Source organism: Meles meles, chromosome 6, assembly GCF_922984935.1.
Source record: "Meles meles chromosome 6, mMelMel3.1 paternal haplotype, whole genome shotgun sequence".
Lineage (NCBI taxonomy): Eukaryota > Metazoa > Chordata > Mammalia > Carnivora > Mustelidae > Meles > Meles meles.
Window position 1 is genome coordinate 2754161 of NC_060071.1, and position 19669 is coordinate 2773829.

The window sequence follows — 19669 nt, forward strand, 5'->3', positions numbered from 1 at the left end:
AGGCAGCCAAGTGTCCTATCAAGTCTGTGGTGAGCCGCCCTAGGATGGGTAGGGCTGCTGGGGGGGGCAGAGGGATGTCCCCTGTGGGAGGGTCATAATCTCTGACCTCTCTTGCCTGGGAGCTTTTCCAGGTTTGGGCCTCTGGGGTCTGCCCCAGCTTCTGAAATACTCAGATTTGGACATGGGGCCCTGCCCAGCGTCCCTGTCCTCCACACCCCCATAATGGCCATCAGCCATCTGTAGATTCCCAACTCCCCAACCCCTCAAGCCCTGAAGCCCGCTCAGAGTCTCTTTAGTCTCCTTTGGGGCCGCTTCTCATCAGGGTGTAGGAAAGAACGCCGGCCCTGGCAGCTGAACTCAGGACGGGGGCCCCGTGGCATCTCAGCCACTCAAACCGACATTCCCAAGTGCTCCTTGGAATGTCCTGTTCAGGGTCAGCCCCTGTGTCCCACCGTTTAATCAGGGTGGCTGGTGTGTTTGGCAGAGCTCTCTGTGAGGTCCCCACTGGGACCCCAGAGCCCCTGGAGACAAATGGAAACAATCTGTCTGCATCTGGGTTTTTTTCTGTTTCTCCCCAACGTCGTTTTCCGTGTTACGGTCTCTCAGCGAGAGGGGTGTGGGCGGGACTGCATTTCAGGATGTGGATAATCCTGGGTGCTTTGCGCCAGCGCGTGTAGGTTGCATGGAAATACGTGAAGAGTGAAAAAAAGAGAGAGGAAACTGGCAATGGTCGGTATCAAATCACAGAGGAGAACAACTTTCAGGGATTGCTAAGGCGGAAAGTAATATCTTAAGTGATCTTACAGTCAGGAATATTGGCAATGTCAAGAGTGTTCCATTTTATCCTCCAGCGGGAGCCACATTTGCAAGCAAATTTGGCAGAGGAAAAGATCCTAAAGTGCATTCTTAACTCTGCATTTTCTTTCATGTAAACTGCCAATAAAGAAAATTAAAGAACTGAAGGGGTTCAGAGGGAGGAAAAATGCTGGTTTGCTGTCTACTCGGCCCTGGAGAAAATTAAGAAGGCAGTTGTGTGGATTGGCATTACACTAGGGGACCTCTCTTTCTTTCTCTTTCTCTCTCTCTTTCTCTCTTTCCTCTTTCTCCTTCCTCCCTCCCTTACTCTCTTTCTCTCTCTCTCTTTCCTTCCTTCCTTTCTTTCCTTTTCTTCTTTCCCTTCTTTCTTCCTCTCTCTCTTTTTTCTCCCTCCCTCTCTTTCTCCTTCCTTTCTTCCTTCCTTTGTCAAAATCCCCCATAGAGCATTCATGAGCTATGCCTAAAACAGCAGAAATAATCCCAGAACAGAGATTTCACACTTAGTTAACTTGGAGCTGGAATTAAAAAAAATAAAATAAAATCCATTGGTCTGGTAAAAACACAGCCACCTGAGGTCACAGACGCATACATACATTCCCCTCGCACATTCTTCTTAAAATGCCCGTGAGGAAAGGTCTGTAGCATCATTGGAATTCCAGAAACATCCGAATCTTTTTACAAACACTGAAGTTTAGATGACACCAGGGAAAGACAGCGCATGGAATTTCAGGAGAGGAACTCGGTCTGCCTGAGTAAGACCTCTCCCTTCCAAATTTCCACTGAAATGACCAAAGCAATATGAAAATAGGAGGGGAAAAATCCATCTAAGTACTTAAGAGGGGAAACTCTCATCCAACTGCCAGAGACCACAGGGAAATTCCATAGGACCGACGCACAGAGGAGAAGCCACTACCTTGTCCCCCGAGCAGCCTGGAGTCACAGCAGCATCGCCGGGGAGGGATGGAGGCAGTCGGCCACCGAGGGGGGCTGGGCAAGGCCGTACTTTCCAGGGCCTCAGCGAAATCCTTAGTGCTGACAAGAAGCGGGTTATTCAGAGCTGGGCTTCTCGTCTGCAGAAAGCCCGGACGGCAGGCTCCGAGCAGCCACCGTCACCTCTAGAAGGGGTGTTGGGTCCTTCTTGCCTTGCGTCAGGGCGTGTAGGCAGTGCAAACCCCACTGAACTTGGGGGCCTTCGTCATGGGCTCTGGTGGACCCATACATGTCCTGGGAAGGTGCCACGGGTTTTGAAGGGCCAGGTGGAAAAGGGCATCCGACTTGCGTGATAACCAGTGAACCAAGTGTTGGCAGCCATCAAAGGGACGCCTTTGGCAAGGGCAATGGGCATTGCCTCGGGGCTCTCACCATCACACTCTGTAAAGTGACCCCATTTCTGTGGTTGGTGTGTTCCTTGACCCAGACGCTGCTGTCTCCTCCTGCCTCCTGGCTCACTCCCGTCCTTCAAGGGCAGGGCGTGGGTGTATGTGCTTGGGCGTATAGAGGGCACGAGCAGAGGACAGACAGTTGTCTTTCCTGGATGACCCTGCTTTTCCTGAAGTCTTTGTCTCGTCCTTCATTCTTTCCCTGGTCTCCCATGACCTGTGTTTTTCATATCGAAGACAAGTAGCGGCTACTTCGACCCCTTTCTTTCTGTAGTCACAGTCTCGTTCAGAAATAATAAGAAATAATCCAGCTCTGGCATAAAAACCATTGGGAGCGAAACATAAAGATGGAGGGGCTGTTGCAGGACAGGGACAGGCGTCCACATTTCAGAGATAAGACTCTGCCACAAACGTGCTCTAGTCTGTCCATCACGTGATTCTTTGTGGGTTTGAATGCCTAAGTTCCGTTCCTATCTACATCTTGTTCTCTGGAGAAACCCAAACAGTAGCCAATTACGTATAACAAACCTGTTTATTTTATTATATATATATATATATATGATAGTTACTATATGTTATCATTAATTACATAATATATATAATAACTATCTTGTCTCCTGGGTCTCCAGGTTGACAACTGATGATCTTAGGGATTTCATAGTTTAGTATATATACATTATATATATAATATATATCATAGGGACACCTGGGTGGCTCAGTGGGTTAAGCATCTGCTTTCAGCTCAGTCATGATCTCAGGGTCCTGGGATCGAGTCCCTGATCGGGCTCTCTGCTCAGTGGGGAGTCTGGTTCTTATTCTGCCTGCTGCTCTTTCTCTCTCTCTCCCTCTCTCTTTCCGACAAATAAATAAATAAAATCTCTAAAAAATATATAAATAGACAATATATAACAATTTCTTATGATATATAATATTTACATATAACAGACTGAATATAATATTTATATAATAATGTGAAATAGATATACTGTATTTCATATATGAATATTATATACTACATTTGCTTTATATGTTATCTGTAATAGACTTATATAGGTATATATGTGTGTGTATAGTATCTATACATATAATAAGGAGATTATAGAGGCCGAGAAGACCTCAGACTTGCGTTTGGCAAGCTGGAGATGCAGGAGAAAAGAGTCTAATTCCATCCAGAGTGGACAGTCTGAGAAGGAAGAGGCTGGTAGAAGTTCCACCCTGGGTCTGGGCTGAAGGCAGGCATGACTGATGGCCAAGCCCTAGGACAGTCAGGAAGAGAGATTTTTTTCTACTTGTGGGGGAGCCTTATGGTTCTATTCAGGTCTTCAAGTGATTAAATGGGGCCCACCCTCATTGGGGAGGGAGCTCTCCTTTACTCAGCTAGAAATGCCTGCACAGACACCCAGAATGATGTTGGACGGGATGTCCAGGCACCTGGTGACCTAGCCAGGTTGACACATCAAATTAACATCGCACCGATCCTGTGTCAGGAAATGAACTCTCACTGGGTTCTACCAAATGAACACTTGCCACAGTAAGAAGACCAGCCGGAGAGGGGCCTCACGGTCTCTCCTCTTTCTATGCCCGTAGTCGTGTGTTAGCTGATGCAAGGTTCCTAAGGGTGCTGCCAAGAAAGGGAAGCCGAACCAGCCTTCCGGGGATGTGGACCGGGGTCTCTGACTCAGGCCACACCAGTAGACTCTTGCTATGGGTCAGTTTTCCAGTTTCCTCTAAAATGGCAGATTAAGAGTCTAAATACATTGGTTCATCCGGGCACGTGCTGCAACGGTCCCCCAGCTGCGGGGAAGTGAAGGAGGAGAAATAAAGTCAACCACCGGCCACAGGGCAAGTGTGCCGCTGGCTTTGCTGCCCCCCGGAATCCCAGACCAGTGTGGGCCAATACCATGACCTTGAAGGGAAAGACTAAAACACTCCAGTACAGTGATTCTCAACCAGGGGTGGCTCGGTCCCTAGGGGATGTTTAGAACGATTTGGAGATAATTTGGGATTGTCATATCAAGGGGGACGCTACCAGAATCTGGAGGGTAGAGGCCAAGGTTGTTGCAAAACATCTTAAGGGGCGCCTGGGTGGCTCAGTGGGTTAAGCCGCTGCCTTCGGCTCAGGTCATGATCTCAGGGTCCTGGGATCGAGCCCCGCGTCGGGCTCTCTGCTCTGCAGGGAGCCTGCTTCCTCCTCTCTCTCTCCCTGCCTCTCTGCCTACTTGTGATCTCTCTCTGTGTGTCAAATAAATAAATAAAATCTTTAAAAAAAAATCTTAAAATGCCCATGACATTTCCCTCCACCAACAACAAATCATCTGGCTCAAAACGCCCGCAGTTCAAGTTTGAGAAGCCACGGTCGACCGAGAACAAGCAACGTTCTTCATCCCTCACTGCTACTGGGATGGCCTTTCTTTAAGACACCCCTCGACACCTGTTTGGCCTCTTGCCCCACTCTGCTCCCTGGAGCCCCTGAGCCCTTTCATGGTCTGGTCATTTGCCCCTTTGTTCTGTCTCACGTGTTTTCTCAGCTAGGTTCCGTCATCCTACTGGTCTCCAGGAAATGCCGTGGGCTCAGAAGGGCTTTTCTCGACCACCAGTCTAAAGCAGAATCCCTTCCCCAGGGCATCCTGTGATATTTGCCATATTTCTTCATCAGGGCTGGCTTTCACTGGTAACCACTGAATGTGGAGTCCCATGAGAGCAAGACCACGGTTGGCCATCACTTCCTTCAAGGACAGCCTGGCACAAGAGAATAAATAGCCTTGAAATGAATGACGTCTCCCGAGTGTTTTCCAGTCACCGGGGTGGGGCCCCTTTCCATGGTGATACGGGCTCCTGTGAGAGGAGAGGTCAAGATGTCTTTTTAGTCTTAGATGTTATCATGATACACTCAACTGTGTATAAGAACTTTCACAGTTAAGAAGCCATATGACCAACTACACCCATTGTTCTTTGATCCTCTGGATTTCTTATCTGGGTCAGAATGGTCTCTCCTAGTTTTCAAAGCCATGTTATTTATGTTAAAGCATTTCTTTCTCAATGTAAACTTGAATATGATTAATTCAAACTGAAGGGATTCTATATGGAACTTTATTAAACTCATACAGGAATTCTATCCACTGAATAAGAACTTGATCCAGGCTCCTCCTCGTGGCTTCCAATACCCTGTGTGACCGGCCATTGGTCTTGTTCTCATGAGGCTCGAGTCCCCCTGGACGTTGTGGATTCCCCAATAGCCAGCACTTTCTATCGCTCGGAGCCCTTCGACTTTCCAGTCCCCTCTGCCCTGAGATGTCCCCAGCAGTCCCACACCTGTGGACACTTCCTCATCACTCATGCTTCGTTGCAAATATCATGGCAGGGAGAAGCACCCTTCCTGCCCAGACTGGGAGAGACCCTCTTACCCCGTACACCGTCTCTGCATCTGCTGACCCTTCGCTAACTTCCATCGCATTTAATCTCCTTCTAAAATTACTCTGTCATCGTTCTCTTCGTCTGCTGCCTGTTCCCTCTCAGTAGAATATAGCCATCAGACACAGAGGATTTTGGTCCAGGTGCTCAGAAAAGACCTCAAATGAGCAGGAACCCAAATATTTGTCACGAGTGAATGGATAAATAAAGGCATACATGGGAACTCAGCCGATAGACTCTAAAGACATAAACTTGAGAAAGTCTCTATTTTTTTCTGAATTTAAAATGACATGGAAGACACCGTTTCTCTGACAATGAAACACGTGCTCTGCACACTGTCCTCCTCCCCATCTCCACAGCACTGATGCTGTCTAGGTAGAGTGAGCCCTAACTCTCCAGTAGAATGCCTCGTGATGAAGCAAAGTCTTAGCTCTGAGCTGTCCAGCGCAATAGCTACTGGCCTTATGTGATTAGTGAGCACTTGAAATGTGGCTGGTGTGACTAAGGAATTGCATTTAAAATGTAATGTTTTGGCAATTTCAAATTTTATTGTATCAAATTTAAATAACTACATGAGGTTCATGGCTACTATGCGGGGTAGTCTATTTCCATTCCAAGGTAATACAGATGTACTTCTTCATTTTCTTTTCCCTTCACCTTTTTTTTAAGACAGTAATAAAGATAATGAGGCTATGTGTCCAAACTTACTCCTTATGTCTCCTACAGTAACTTCTTAGATTTATTGAAATGGAAAGCTCTTGATCACCTAATGTTGATTTTAAAAATAAGGAACACAATAAGATCTACAAGTTAATACCATTTATGTAAATTATTTAGAAGCACGTTTATATGTAACTAATCTAACATTTCATAAGGATATATAGTGTCTTTGACAGACATACACACATATCCTAGAGTTCTGTGGTGTCTTTGATACATACATGTTTACATACCTTTGATACACAACAAACATGTAGACAATAATGTATGCAAAACTGGTAAAGTTTCCATCTCTTAAATATTTTATCTTTTGCTCATTTTCCTTGTCTAATCACAAGGAAATTCCAAATAATGGTAGTGTCAGATATTTGTATTAAAAAAGAATATGCTTTGGAAAGATTAGTCAAACACATTAGCTCGTGTGTCTTTAGGCCTGGGGAAATGGCATTAAAATTAAGAAAAGACGAAGACCAGAGTCACCACACTCAGGCCCGATGACAGTGTGTCATGAACTGAGGAGTCTGTTAACTCAGATCTCTATGCCGTGGATCCAAACATCGTCATCACATCATCACTGGGGACTGAAATGTGTCCCCTCAAAATTCCTCTGTTGAAGCCCTAGTCCCCACTGTGACTATCTGGAGATAGGAATTAGGGTTAAATGAGGTCATAAAAGGGAAGCCCTAATCTAAGAGAACTGTGGCCTTGCAAGAGGAGGAGAGATCTCTTGGCCACGTGAGGACTTAGTGAGAAGGTGGCCATCTACGAGCCAGGAAGAGGGCTCTCATTAGAACCCAATCATGTTGGCATTTCCATCCCAGATTCCTGCTCTCCAGAACACGGAGAAAATAAATCTCTGTTGTCTCACCCCCCAAGTGGTGCTATTTTTATTATGGCAACCCAAACTGACTAAGACAATCACATTCTTACTCCATGAAAATCTGGTATTTCAAAAGTTTGGATTATTCAGTACCCGGTTTTTAGACAGTTGACTAAACATTTTTATTTAAAAAAAAAAACAACACACTCACAAAGTTTTCTTCTACTGCAGATCTCACACCAAATTCCAAATGGATTAAATATTAAAATGTGTAAAAAAAAAAAGTAATGTAGAAATATCCTAAATAAAATATCACATAGAATGCAGAGTTCATTAAAAAAAAAAAAAGAAACCACGATTGGTTTTATTTTATGAAGATAAGAATTTTTTTTTAAAGATTTAGTTATTTATTTGAGAGCAAGAGAGAGAGGGAGGGAGTGGTAGAGGGCGTGAGAGAGAATCTTTTTTTTTTTTAATATTTATTTATTTATTTCACAGACAGAAATCACAAGTAGGCAGAGAGGCAGACAGAAACAGATGGGGAAGCAGGCTCCCTGCCAAGCAGAGAGCCCGATGTGGGGCTCGATCCCAGGACCCCGGGATCATGGCCTGAGCTTAAGGCACAGGCTTTAACCCACTGAGCCACCCAGGAACCCTGGGAGAGAGAATCTTAAGTAGACTCCCTGCTGGGCATGGAGCCAGATGTGGGGCTCGATCTCACAAGCCTGAGATCATGACCCGAGCCACAACCAAGAGTCAAATGCTTAATGAACTATGCCATCCAGCTGCCCCACGGTAGGAACATTTAAACATGTTTCACAAAGCTAATATAATGGGTCCGATTAGAAGGTCATAGGTGTACAATAATACAATTAGCCTGATAGGCAAACCACCTCTGCCCCCCAAAACACTGTATAAAACTCAGAGCTCATTTTGATTAAAAGCTCTTGATACTGGGGGTTGCTGGGGGGAGGTGGGATTGGGAGAGGGGGAGCGGGCTATGGACATTGGGGAGGGGAGGCGAACCATAAGAGACTATGGACTCTGAAAAACAACCTGAGGGTTTTGAAGGGTCAGGGGTGGGAGGTTGGGGCAACCTGAGGGTTTTGAAGGGTCAGGGGTGGGAGGTTGGGGGAACAGGTGGTGGGTAATGGGGAGGGCACGTTTTGCATGGAGCACTGGGTGTTGTGCAAAAAGAATGAATACTGTTACACTGAAAAAATAAATAAAATGAAAAAAAAAAAAAGCTCTTGATAAAGTAATAATGGAAGGAAACTCTCATTATAACCTAAATGAGGTCTGTCTTAAATTGAGTCAGCTCCCTATTTGATGGTAAGAACCATCGGGGTTACCCCTGAAATTAGGAACCAGGTATAAATATCTCCTGGTGAATATTATCACTTAACACGGGTTTGGAATTTCAGTCCCTCGTGATCAGGCAAGGAAAATGAATAATAGAAAATGTTTAATAAGTGAAAAATGACATTTGTGTAGATGGTGTTCTTATTGGCACAGAAAACTAAAAATAATTACTACAAAATTGATGGAGACTGATGAAAAATTTCAATAAAGAGAAAGTTGTGAAAGAAATGAAAACAAACTATAGAAATGATCCCTGAAAGTAATAGGGAGGGCACATATTGCAAAAACAATGAATACTGTTATGCTGAAAAGAAATTAAAAAATAAATTAAAAAAAAGAAAGAAACGAAAAGAAATGTACAAAAAGAATACACTTGCTATATGCCAGGAATGTGTAACTGAAAAGTATAACAGAATAAGGATTCCCTTCAGGAATCATTAAAAAAAATCTCACCTCGTGGTCACATTGACAGAAAACTGGGGCTTTTATGAACAAAATCCTCACTGAGGCATGTAGCAGATCAGAATACATGGACATTTTGCCTGAGAAGATTATATAAAGATCTCAATCCACTCCAAAGAAATCCATAATTTAGACAGAATTTCAGGGATGTCTGGGTGATTCAGTGGGTTGACTGCCTGCCTCTTGATTTCTACTCAGGTCATGATCACAAGGACTTGGAATCCCGCCCCATGTCAGGCTCTGTGCTGGGTGTGGATCCTGCTCAAGACTCTCTCACTCCCTCTCCCTATGCCCCTCCCCTCACCCCGCAACCCCTCTCACACACTCTAACAAATAAATAAATAAATAAAATTTTAACAATTTAATAGAATTATTTTGGAAATTGAAAATAAAGGAAAACAAAACCTTATCTCAAATAACAAATGGTTAAAAACATCCCAATTAGAAGAGTACTGAGTCCTTTTTTTAAAATAATATTCAAATAGAAGGTAAACTTATAATGAAAATATTAGGGGAAAATAAAATCTACTTAGGAAAGTTCTTTCTACAAATGACATCGAAGGTGGAGATCATGATGAAAACAGTTTAGGTTAACTGCACAAAAAACTTACTTTGTTGTTGAGAAACATCATGAATAGAAATGAAAGGGAAATGACAAACTGGGGAAAATATTTGAAAACAAGAGGTTACTGTCTTTCACATGTAAAGAGCTCTTCTAAATCAATAACCATATAAAAACACAATAGGCAAAGACTTTAAAAAGAAATTTCTCAGAGGAGACATACAAATAAACATATAAATAAATGTTATTTCACCTGAACAAAAAGCAAGGAAACTAAAATATGAAAGATAACATTTACCCACATCACACTGGAATAATTTGAATGTTTTCACGGCACTAAGGGAAATGGGCAATTGGGTTCCTTCCCAGAGGGAATGCAGATAGCTGTGAATTGTCTCCAACTCAGTTTCTCAATGTATGCCAACAGCCTTCAACTTGGGAATTTTCTTTGATCTAGCAATCCCTCCTCTAGGACTTTTGCCTCCCACAAAAGATCCTTAAGTCAAAAGTTACCTATAAGGCTTTTCTACAGAAAGTTGTTTGTAAGTTGTGAGGGAGACAATAATCAAAAGCAGAAGCAAATTATTCACACTTAACAAAGGTGTTAAGTAATTTATAGAGCGATTGTTAAACGTAGAAGTACACTTAAGTAAACTAAATTAGGCAGCCATATACAGACTAGAATCTTTCCCACCTGTGACTGTTCACAGAAACGCAACTGTTTTTACACCGATGGGTATAACACTAGGAGGAAACATCTGACAGAATCACACTTAGCTTTTCACTGTGGTATGTATTCTGTCTGCTCCACACACGACAGGCTTACCCCGATTGTAAGGATTGGAAGCTCGATATGAACTCTGCTGAGGACCACAGACAAAAGTCTCCCAGCCAGCTATATCCTTAGTCCCCAAACCAACCTGGTGCGCCACTGTCATTTTTAAGCATCTCCACAACACTTCAGGCTATCGAAATTATATTATTTTTATCATTTGTTAATATATTTATATTACCTGCTTTATTTCTTTTTTTAAAAAGATTTGTTTATTTGAGAGAGAGGGAGAGGGAGAGAGAGAACGAGGGAGCATGAGTGGGAGGGGCAGAGGGACAGAGAATCTCAAGCAGGATCTCCCTTCCAAGTGTGGGGCCCGACATGGGGCTCGATCTCACGACTCTGAGATCATGACCTGAGCCTGGCCTGCATGGCTGGAAAAACTTGACCCCGTTTATTGCTCACATTTTTTACTTGGGTCAAATCCAAATTTCTTTCTTTCTTTTTTTTTTTTAATTTTATTTATTTCTTTGAGATTCAGAGAGAGAGAGTGATTGGTGAGGAGAGGGGGAAGCAGGCTCCCGGCTGAACAGGGAGCCCAATGCAGGTCTTGATCCCAGGACCTGGAGATCATGACCTGAGCTGAAGGCAGACACTACCCAGGATACTCAAGACATTTTTTTATTTTTATATAGTCATTGGCATCAAACTTTTTCTTTAATTTTGCTTTCTTGAGAGTTGTTCACAGAAAGTCTCTCCCCATTCCAACTAATATAACTATCCTGTGAATTTATGAGTGCATTCAAATGTATTGAATTTTCATCTTCTTGGCCTTTGATTTTGCCTTTGAGGACACACATGTCACACGTGAACTGTTTTCCTGTGCAAGTGATCTGCGCGTAAAGGTCTTACCCCCGTGGCGTCCTTCACAAGGCTTGCTATAAGGGCCACTTTTACAGATAATCCAACCATCTAATCATTCAGAACGGGGTGTATTATCAACATGAGTAAAAACAAGTGATACAAAGTCATGACGACGATTTTATAGAATATTTAACAACCAAGAAATGTGTCCACAGGGTACAGCGCAAGCAAATAAAATCAGATCACAAAATCCCACCTCCAGTGTGCTTCGGGCAAGAAATACGCACCTCTACGAGCTCAGTGAAGACGTGTTGAACAAGGGAGTGAACATATGGGAAAATCAGAAGGAAATTTAGAGTTTTCTTTTTGACAAGACAGCAGCAGACCGAAAATGCTGGATTGAAAACCAAACAAAAAATGAGCAACACGTATTTTTTCCCTGAAGCATGGCGTGGTTTACAGGAGAGGAAGCCGTAGGAGAGTGAGGTTGCAGGGATGCCTGGGGGGCTCAGTGGGTGAAGCCTCTGCCTTGGGCTCAGGTCATGATCCCAGGGTCCTGGAATCGAGTCCTGCATCGGGCTCCTGGCTTAGCAGTGAGTCTGCTTCTCCCTCTGTCTGCCCCTCCACCCACTCAAGCTTTGTCTCTGTCTCTCTCTCTGACAAATAAATAAATAAAACCATTAAAAAAAAAAAAAAGACAGAGACTGGGGTTGCACTGCGATAAGCATATACGAGGTCGCTGTGTCCTGAAGCCATCCGCTAAGGTTAGAATTTCCAGAATTGCAATGAGGAGGGGGGAAAACCCACAATTCTGTCCCTGCCTAGCTGTGAGCAAGGCTGCTTGTGCCTAATAGACTCCCCTTTCCTGTTCTGGGGGAGCCAGAGGCCAGTCTGTGTGTCCGGCCCCCCTGCCTGGGGCGGGGTGGGAGCTCTGGCCTGGGCGTGGGGAGGCCCAGAGACGGCATCTCCAGCTCCGGTCGCTCATGCAGGATTAAACAAGGGCGCACATGGGGTCTGAGGCCTGACGGCAGATCCAGTCTCTCTGAACGCTCACTTCCAGCGCGTGGGGCGGAAATGCTGACACCCTTCCCGCTGTGCTCCGAACCTCGGCGTCCGGGCAGACTCAGAGCTGGGGGAGCAGAAGGAAGGGGGGTAGGGGGGCTGGCCGGAATCTCAGGCCTCCCACGTACGTGCCACGTGGCTTTGGACACCTACTAGTCCTAGTCCCCGGTACCCTGTAGGAGGAGTCGTTGACGCCGCCTTACGGAGGAGACCTCGAGAAGCCTCCGGAGACGGCGCTTCCCCAGACAAACAGTGAGGACCGTGCCCGCCAGCCGCACGCCAATGTGTTCTGCAAACTCCAAGCTGCTGATCCAACCCGGGAAACAGTAACTGGCAAATGACAGCAACATTTTTATTACGAGCTAACCTGGAGCTGCAATTTCCTAAGGGCATAGAAGAGTTTTCGCTGGCTTTCTGAAGCAAAATCAACTGGATGTAGATTTTCTGCTTTTCTGCATTTACTTATTGAGGGACTTGTTAATCCTGAAGGGAAAACTGAGGTGTGGTTTAGTGCGGGGAGAGGGAGGAGAAGAGAAAATTTCGAAGAGCCAGAAGGAGAGCAGAGGATCGAACACGCTGGCAAGACCCCAGGGAGAAGGTTTAGGACAGGGATTTGTTTCCTTTGCCGTGTGGTTTGAAACGGGGCTGAAGGGCTGCCGAGCTGGTTTGGGGGACCGGAGCCAGGACTGGGCCCCTCCAGGCTGGGACGAGGGGGACAGAGATCCAAGCAGCTGTCCCCTTCCTTCTCTGGAGCCCACCGCCCCAGCCCAGGCAGGGTCCCTCTGCTCCCAGCGCCGCCTCCGCAGAGCAGCAGGAAAGATAAGTCACAACAGAATTGCCTTGTCTCCATTGTTCTTTACAGGAGACGGGAAATGAAGGAGAAAAGTGAAAGACAAGAGTCCATGTGATACCGATTTCTGCTTTCTGCTGCTTCGGAGGACGCTGGCTGAGTCCCAAACTTTAGACACTGAAGCATGGTGACTCACGAATTAAGTGTGTTCGGTGATACGGTTTTCTTTGCTTACTGTGACTTATATATTGAAAACTCTTCATGGCTTTTGTAAAGATGAGAAATTAGTATTCTGAAAAATCGAGCGTGTAGATGAAGAACCCAGCAAAAGCACCATGACGTTCACAGAGAGAATTTGTACACACACACACACACACACACAGGCAATAAACCCCAGAGGCTTCCCACTGAGACGGAGCAAAACAAAGGATCGTGGCCTTTTCTAGAGGGTTTTCTTCCAGGAAATGTGCAGTTGCCTCAGAAGAACGTTTTCGTTCATTGTGACCAAAGACGGCATAGATCACAAGGTGGCAGTCAACTGTCTGCTTTTGTCCCCAGTTTGCCACTCAGTGTGTACGCCTGGGATGGTCGCTCTTCTTTGGGGCTCTGTTCCCTCGGCTGTGCAGCAAGAGGGTGGGACAGGATTCCGAGAATAAACACAAAGGTGGGAGGTTTCAGAGACGGTGCCCTGTGTCCTGTGTTGTCACAAGTCCCCACCAGGGGACGGCATTTGCATAGTCAAAAGGAAGCTTGGCCACAGGCAGAACTGGGTCCGGACTTGCAGCCTTTGTCACTGGAAGCCTGAATCCGTCTCTGCGGAGGTCGACGGTGTCTGCAGGTGGGACAGTGGCCTGCACAGAGGGGTTGGTCGCTGGGCCCACAGCTGTCTCGGAGGGGACACTTGCCCCGCCTCTGGAGCCTCCAGCCAGAGGGGCCACCTCTGACAGTGGCCTTCGCTTTCCAGGGTAAATACTTCAAAGTATCAGATTTGTCCTGATGGCCGAACGCCTCCCGGCTGCAGTTTGATGCCCTCGGTGAGCACGTAGCATGTTTTGCCTCATTCACTAACTGGTTTTCTTTTCCTGTCCCTTAAATAGGGGCAGGGACGTCTGCCGGAATTTACCTCTGCACTGGAGTGGTTATCTTCATTGGTGGTTTTCAAAACGATGCCTGGAAATCCAGTAGGGGCTGTACCGGGGGCACCTGGCAAGCCCTGCGACTGGGAAGTCGTCCCAGACTCAGCGCTCTCCATTGGCTGGTGCCAGGACCCCTGAGCATACCACAGACCGAGTCCAAACCAAATCTCTGATCGCAGAGACGGCCCAGAGACTCTGGGGATCTGGCGAGTTACTTTTGTGGTGGTGGCAAAGGGAAGAAGGTCAGAACAGGGCTTCACTCTCCCGAGAGTGTGCTTAGCTGTACCCTCCCCAGCCTGAGCCTGCCCCCCCTCTTCCCACCAAAAATGCCGCTCATGCAGCTCAGAAACTCTCCAACACCTGCATGGGCTGCTGGGGACAGGTGTCCCTCAAAACGAATTGATGAATATTCATTGGTCCCCTGGCCCTGGGAGGAGCTGCTGCTGAGCCTCTGGGTCCAGGAGACAGGTTTCTGCCCTTGGGGAGTTTTCAGGACAAGTTGCAAATCCAGGACTCAAATATAGAAACGGAGAGCGAGCTGGAGGACCCAGGAGAGAACACGCCCATGCCGTGGCAGCCAGGAGACATCCTGTCAGCCTCCCTTAACCTGGGGGATCTGGAAGTGGGAAGAAGATCTCGAAAAGGGGAGAACAGTAAAGACGGGCCAAGGGGAATGACCAGTCACATTTGGGGTGGCACGTGGTCAACGGGGAGTGATGGAGAGTGGCTGCAGCCCAGAGCGAGGGTGGGTGTGCATGGTGGCGGGCAGGGAGGGCACCGTGTAGAGATAACTGGACAAGTTACGGGCTTTACTGGTTTATCAAAGTTATCCAGTGTTAGAAAGTATGTGGACAATTAGGCATTCTTTACTCTTTGTGGGTGTGTAAACCATCACCTTTTTTACCCCTCCTGGATGGTTTGGTACCATGCCTCAAAATTAAAAAAAAAAAAATGTATACACTCGCGATGTGACCGTCAAGCCACATCAAGGAATTTCCCCTAAGTAGATAAGCACACGAATGTGACAGGCATATGTGAAAAGCTGGTCGTCACGGAATTGGGTTTTAATAGTTAAAAATTAGAAAAAAAGAGGGGGCGCCTGGGTGGCTCAGTGGGTTAAGCCGCTGCCTTCGGCTCAGGTCATGATCTCGGGGTCCTGGGATCGAGTCCCGCGTCGGGCTCTCTGCTCAGCAGGGAGCCTGCTTCCTCCTCTCTCTCTCTGCCTGCCTCTCTGTCTACTTGTGATCTCTCTCTGTCAAATAAATAAATAAAAAAATCTTAAAAAAAATTAGAAAAAAGAAATCTACGTGTTCTTTAAAATGGAACTCAAATAATGATATACGAGAACCATCTAGTAAAAAGTAATATGCATCACAGCAAGGGGCTCGTACATTGTTCAGTACAACAACTTCTGGAACAGGAGTACACAGTGAGGCCTCTTACACGTTGTGGTTCACGCGTGCGTGAGTGAGAGCAGATACCCACGCAGAATGGTCTGGAGCAGCGCTCACCAGAAATGAGCACATACCTGTGAGGTTTCCCTGTGTCCTTCATGTGTTGTCTTGACTGTTCACAGCAAATGTGCATGCCATGTTTATAAAAACTTGGCAGAGGAACACAACCAACAGAATACTGCAGAGAGAGAGAGAGAGAAATTTAGAGACTGGCTTGACATGATTACAGAAGCCCAGATCTAGAATCTGCAGGGTAAGCCAGCTGGCTGGCAGCCCAGGGAAGAGCTGACATTACAGAACAAGTCCAGTGGCCATCTGCTGGCAGAATTCTTCCTTCCTCAGACGATGCAGGTGTTTGTTTTATGCAGACCTTCAACTGATTGGGTGAGGCCCACCCACATTCTGGAGGGCAATCTGCTTTACTCAAAATCTGCTGAATTCAAACGCTAATCTCATCCAAAGAACCCTTGCACAGAAACAGGCAGAATAATAATGGGCCAAAAAAAAAAAAAGAATAATAATGGGCCAAGAACCTGGCACTGTGGCCCAGCTGACTTGACACACAAAAGTGAACCATCCCAGGCAGTGCCCAGGATATGCTGGCGTTGGGCTGGTTGTGGGCTCCCCGAGAGTTTCTAAAGGATCGTTGCAGGCGGTGCTCATGACAGAGGGCGCAGGGGACGTGTAGGGGTCACAAACAGGGGCAGGTGCGATGCAGGCTTTGTTTTACTTGTCCGGCTAGAGAAAATTGGAATCCCATACGGAGATCCTCAATCAAAGAAAAAGCTATAAAGAAAACGAAGGAATGTGAGTTCTTTTCCTACCTTGGACAGAATTTGAGCTTTCGCAGACAATGGCAGACCAGGCCAGGAAAACAGCAAGAGACCTCCTGAGTCTCTGAGGCAAGTGTGATCTACTGCTGTGACGTCCCTGTCTCCGGGTCCTTCCAGGGAGCCCTGGGTGTCTTTCCCTGCCACCAACACACCTGGCCAGAAGCCAGGGCTCCTCATGGCTTTTAAAGGTACAAGATGCAGATATGCTCCCTGTGTTCAAAAGATAATTTGGTGCTTTTCAAAAAGGAAGATACAATTGCTGGTTTAGGTGACATAGACCTGGTGTTTATCTCTGTCAAACTGGGGAGCCGCTCTGCTTACCTCTGTGGAGGGGAGCCCCCAACCTCCGCTCCTGTCCTGCTACTGTCTTTCCACAGCAACCTTCCAAAGAGGGGCCCAGTCTTTCCGTCCGTAACATCCATGGTCCCGTGTGTGTCTCCTGGATATTCTGCAGCCTGAAGCTTTCCATGAAGTGACACTAGCTAGGGCATGGGGCTCCGGGGGCTTTGGAGACACAGTGTGACGTGTTCCCAGTACAATGCCAGAGGGAGCCGCTCAGTAGCCCCCTCCCTGGCCGGGGAGCTGGGGGAGAGCGCCGTGTGCCCCGCCCCCCACCAGCGCAAGCAGCCCTTCTCCGGAGCGCGTCCACCCGCAGCCAGGCTCCCCTCCCCAAGCTCTGAGTCTCAACCACAAACAGCAGAGGTTCTCAAGCTGGGATCCGAGTGTGAGTTGTAAAAATAATCATAAATAAACCGGAGCTAGCCAGTCACCACGGCAGGGGTGGTTCCTCTTTGTCTCGGAAGCTGAGCGCACTCTGCAGCGGGCTGTGCTCCGTGTGCCTAGAGTCTCGGTCTTCCCACGCACCTGGGGCTTTGCACAGTGTGAACACAGTGGGGAGGTCATGGGCAGCCTCTGCTCTAGCCCTCTTCTCCCTTCCTCCTGTGGTGTTCGAACAGCAGAACCCCCGGCGTGGGGAACCTTCAGTCTTCACACTTGAGATGAAGATCTCCTCTCCAAATGGGGTTTGTAGACTGGGTCCCTTCGGTTTGCCCACCCTGGCCTGGAAACCATGTTCTTCTAAGAATTTCCAAGTTACAGGCGTAGCTTGGGTGCATGCAAAAGCTGAGACTCACTCAGGATATCTCATCTGAGGTCAAGAGGTGCAGGGAGGCAGTGACCTTGAACTTGCAATGGCGGGATGCCCGGACTGTGTGGAGGGTTTGCATACGACTGCCTGGAGCTCTGCCTCTCCAAGCAGACCTTTCCGTCAGTGGCCCCCAACGCTCTTCCCCTTCCCCAACATTCATCTTACTTGCACTTGCGTCCATCTAACACAGTGTAGGTGCTTAACTTACCTGTTCATTGTCTCCCTCCAAGTCCCACCCCCAACCCCCTCCACATGATGCCTTCCTGAAGGTAGAGGCTTTCGTTTGCTTCTTCGGTGTCCTCACCACAGAGGCTGGTCCAGTGGCTCTCCAGTAAATACTGGCTGAGTCGTAAATGAGTGAACAAATTTCAGTGCCCGTGTCCTAGGTCTGTCTTTTGTACTTTACATAATAAATCTCATTGTGTCCTCTCTACATTGGAAATAACCTGCTAGCCCTTCGTTAATTATGAGACAGTAGCAAACACACTCTCACCGACCTGCGAAAAGCTAGGTTGTCAGTCTTCACAAGAAGGGAACACTTGTTGAACAAAGGTTAACAGAAGCACACAACACAGCCCTGTCTTCTCAGCCCATTTTACAGATGAGGAATTGAGGCTCGGAGGAGGTCAGCACAGTGCTCAGGAGCACACAGCTAGGACCGTGCAGAGGGGGTATCAGACCAGGAAGTCTGGTGGCAGAGTCCCTTTCTCTGACTGGCAGTGACTCGGCTCTCCGAGCGAGCGGTCTGCAGGCACGGAGACGCTGGGGAGGGACACACAGCCTGGACCCTACCCTTCGGAAGCCCACGCTCTGGTCAAGGAGGTGGGCCACATCGATGGCTGAGTGTGTCACCAGAATGGGACAGCCGCACACCACAGGAGGTCACGAGTATGAGCACGTCTCTCTGGCCACTTCCCAAGCTTCCCAGGGTAACCAGCCCGGGGCTCACCCGCAGAAGGGACCCCATCCCAAGCCTGCCAGGTCTCTGAACAGGACCCACGGGACTCCCGGGTCCATCCGCTTGCCAGCGTCAACAGGCTGGAGGGAAGAGGGCAAGGTCATCTGTGGTCTCGGGGCAGGAGGGGGTTGGAACTGAGGGTCAATATTAAACTCGAAATTTCCAGAAGCTCACTTTTCAGTTAGTCTTTTCTCCTCAAAAACGGGTCAGAGCGTTTGCTTGAGTCTGCCCACTCAGCTGGTGGCACCGTTCAGGTCTTGTGCCCCCTGCAGGCAAGCTGGCCTCGTGGAAGGGGAGGGGGAGTGAAGACGCACGGGCCATGGGTCTGCAAGCTTCTGCTCCCAAGTTTGCTCCCACCGCACCGGGGAAGCTGGGCGGCCGGGCCGGGCCCAGTGCCGAGGACAACTCCGGAAAATCCAGCCAGTCCTGTGCTCACAGACAACATGTAAACACGTCCTGTTCTCTTCAGCACTGCCCCAACTTAATCCGTTAAATCCACATAATCCCATCCAAAATCCTAAAGGAATCTTTGGAGGAATTTTACACAATGAACCTAAATTTGCTAAGTAAGCATGGATGAGCGTTCAGGAGAAAGTAGAACTTTCCCTGAGGGGCGTCCCAGTTTATCACCAAGCTTCAAACACTGAGCAACTGTGCCTGCACCGAAATCAATTGATCGGAACAGAAATCCTGAAAATCAGACTCGTCTGAGTGTTTGAGTGTGTATGTCGGTAAAGTCCAGCTTGGGCTAGAGATGGAATTTCATGGCAGGGAGGCAAAGCTAACGTCAGGCCAGCGATGGCAGGGGGAGACGGAAGCCTTGTGTCTCTTCAGCAGCGCAACAAGAGAAAATACCATATACTATATTAAATAATTAAAAGTAAAGTTTGGACAAAATCACAAAACGTAAGTGAATTTATATAATAATGAAGTAGGGCAGGGCTTTAAGGCAGAAATCATCAACAAAATGACTGATAGATTTGTATTTCTTTTTTTTTTTTTTAAGATTTTTATTCATTTATGTGACAGCAGGAGAGCACAAGCAGGGGGAGTGGCAGAGGGAGAAGCAGCCTCCCCACTGAGCAGGGAGCCCGATGCGGGGCTCGATCCCAGGACTCCGG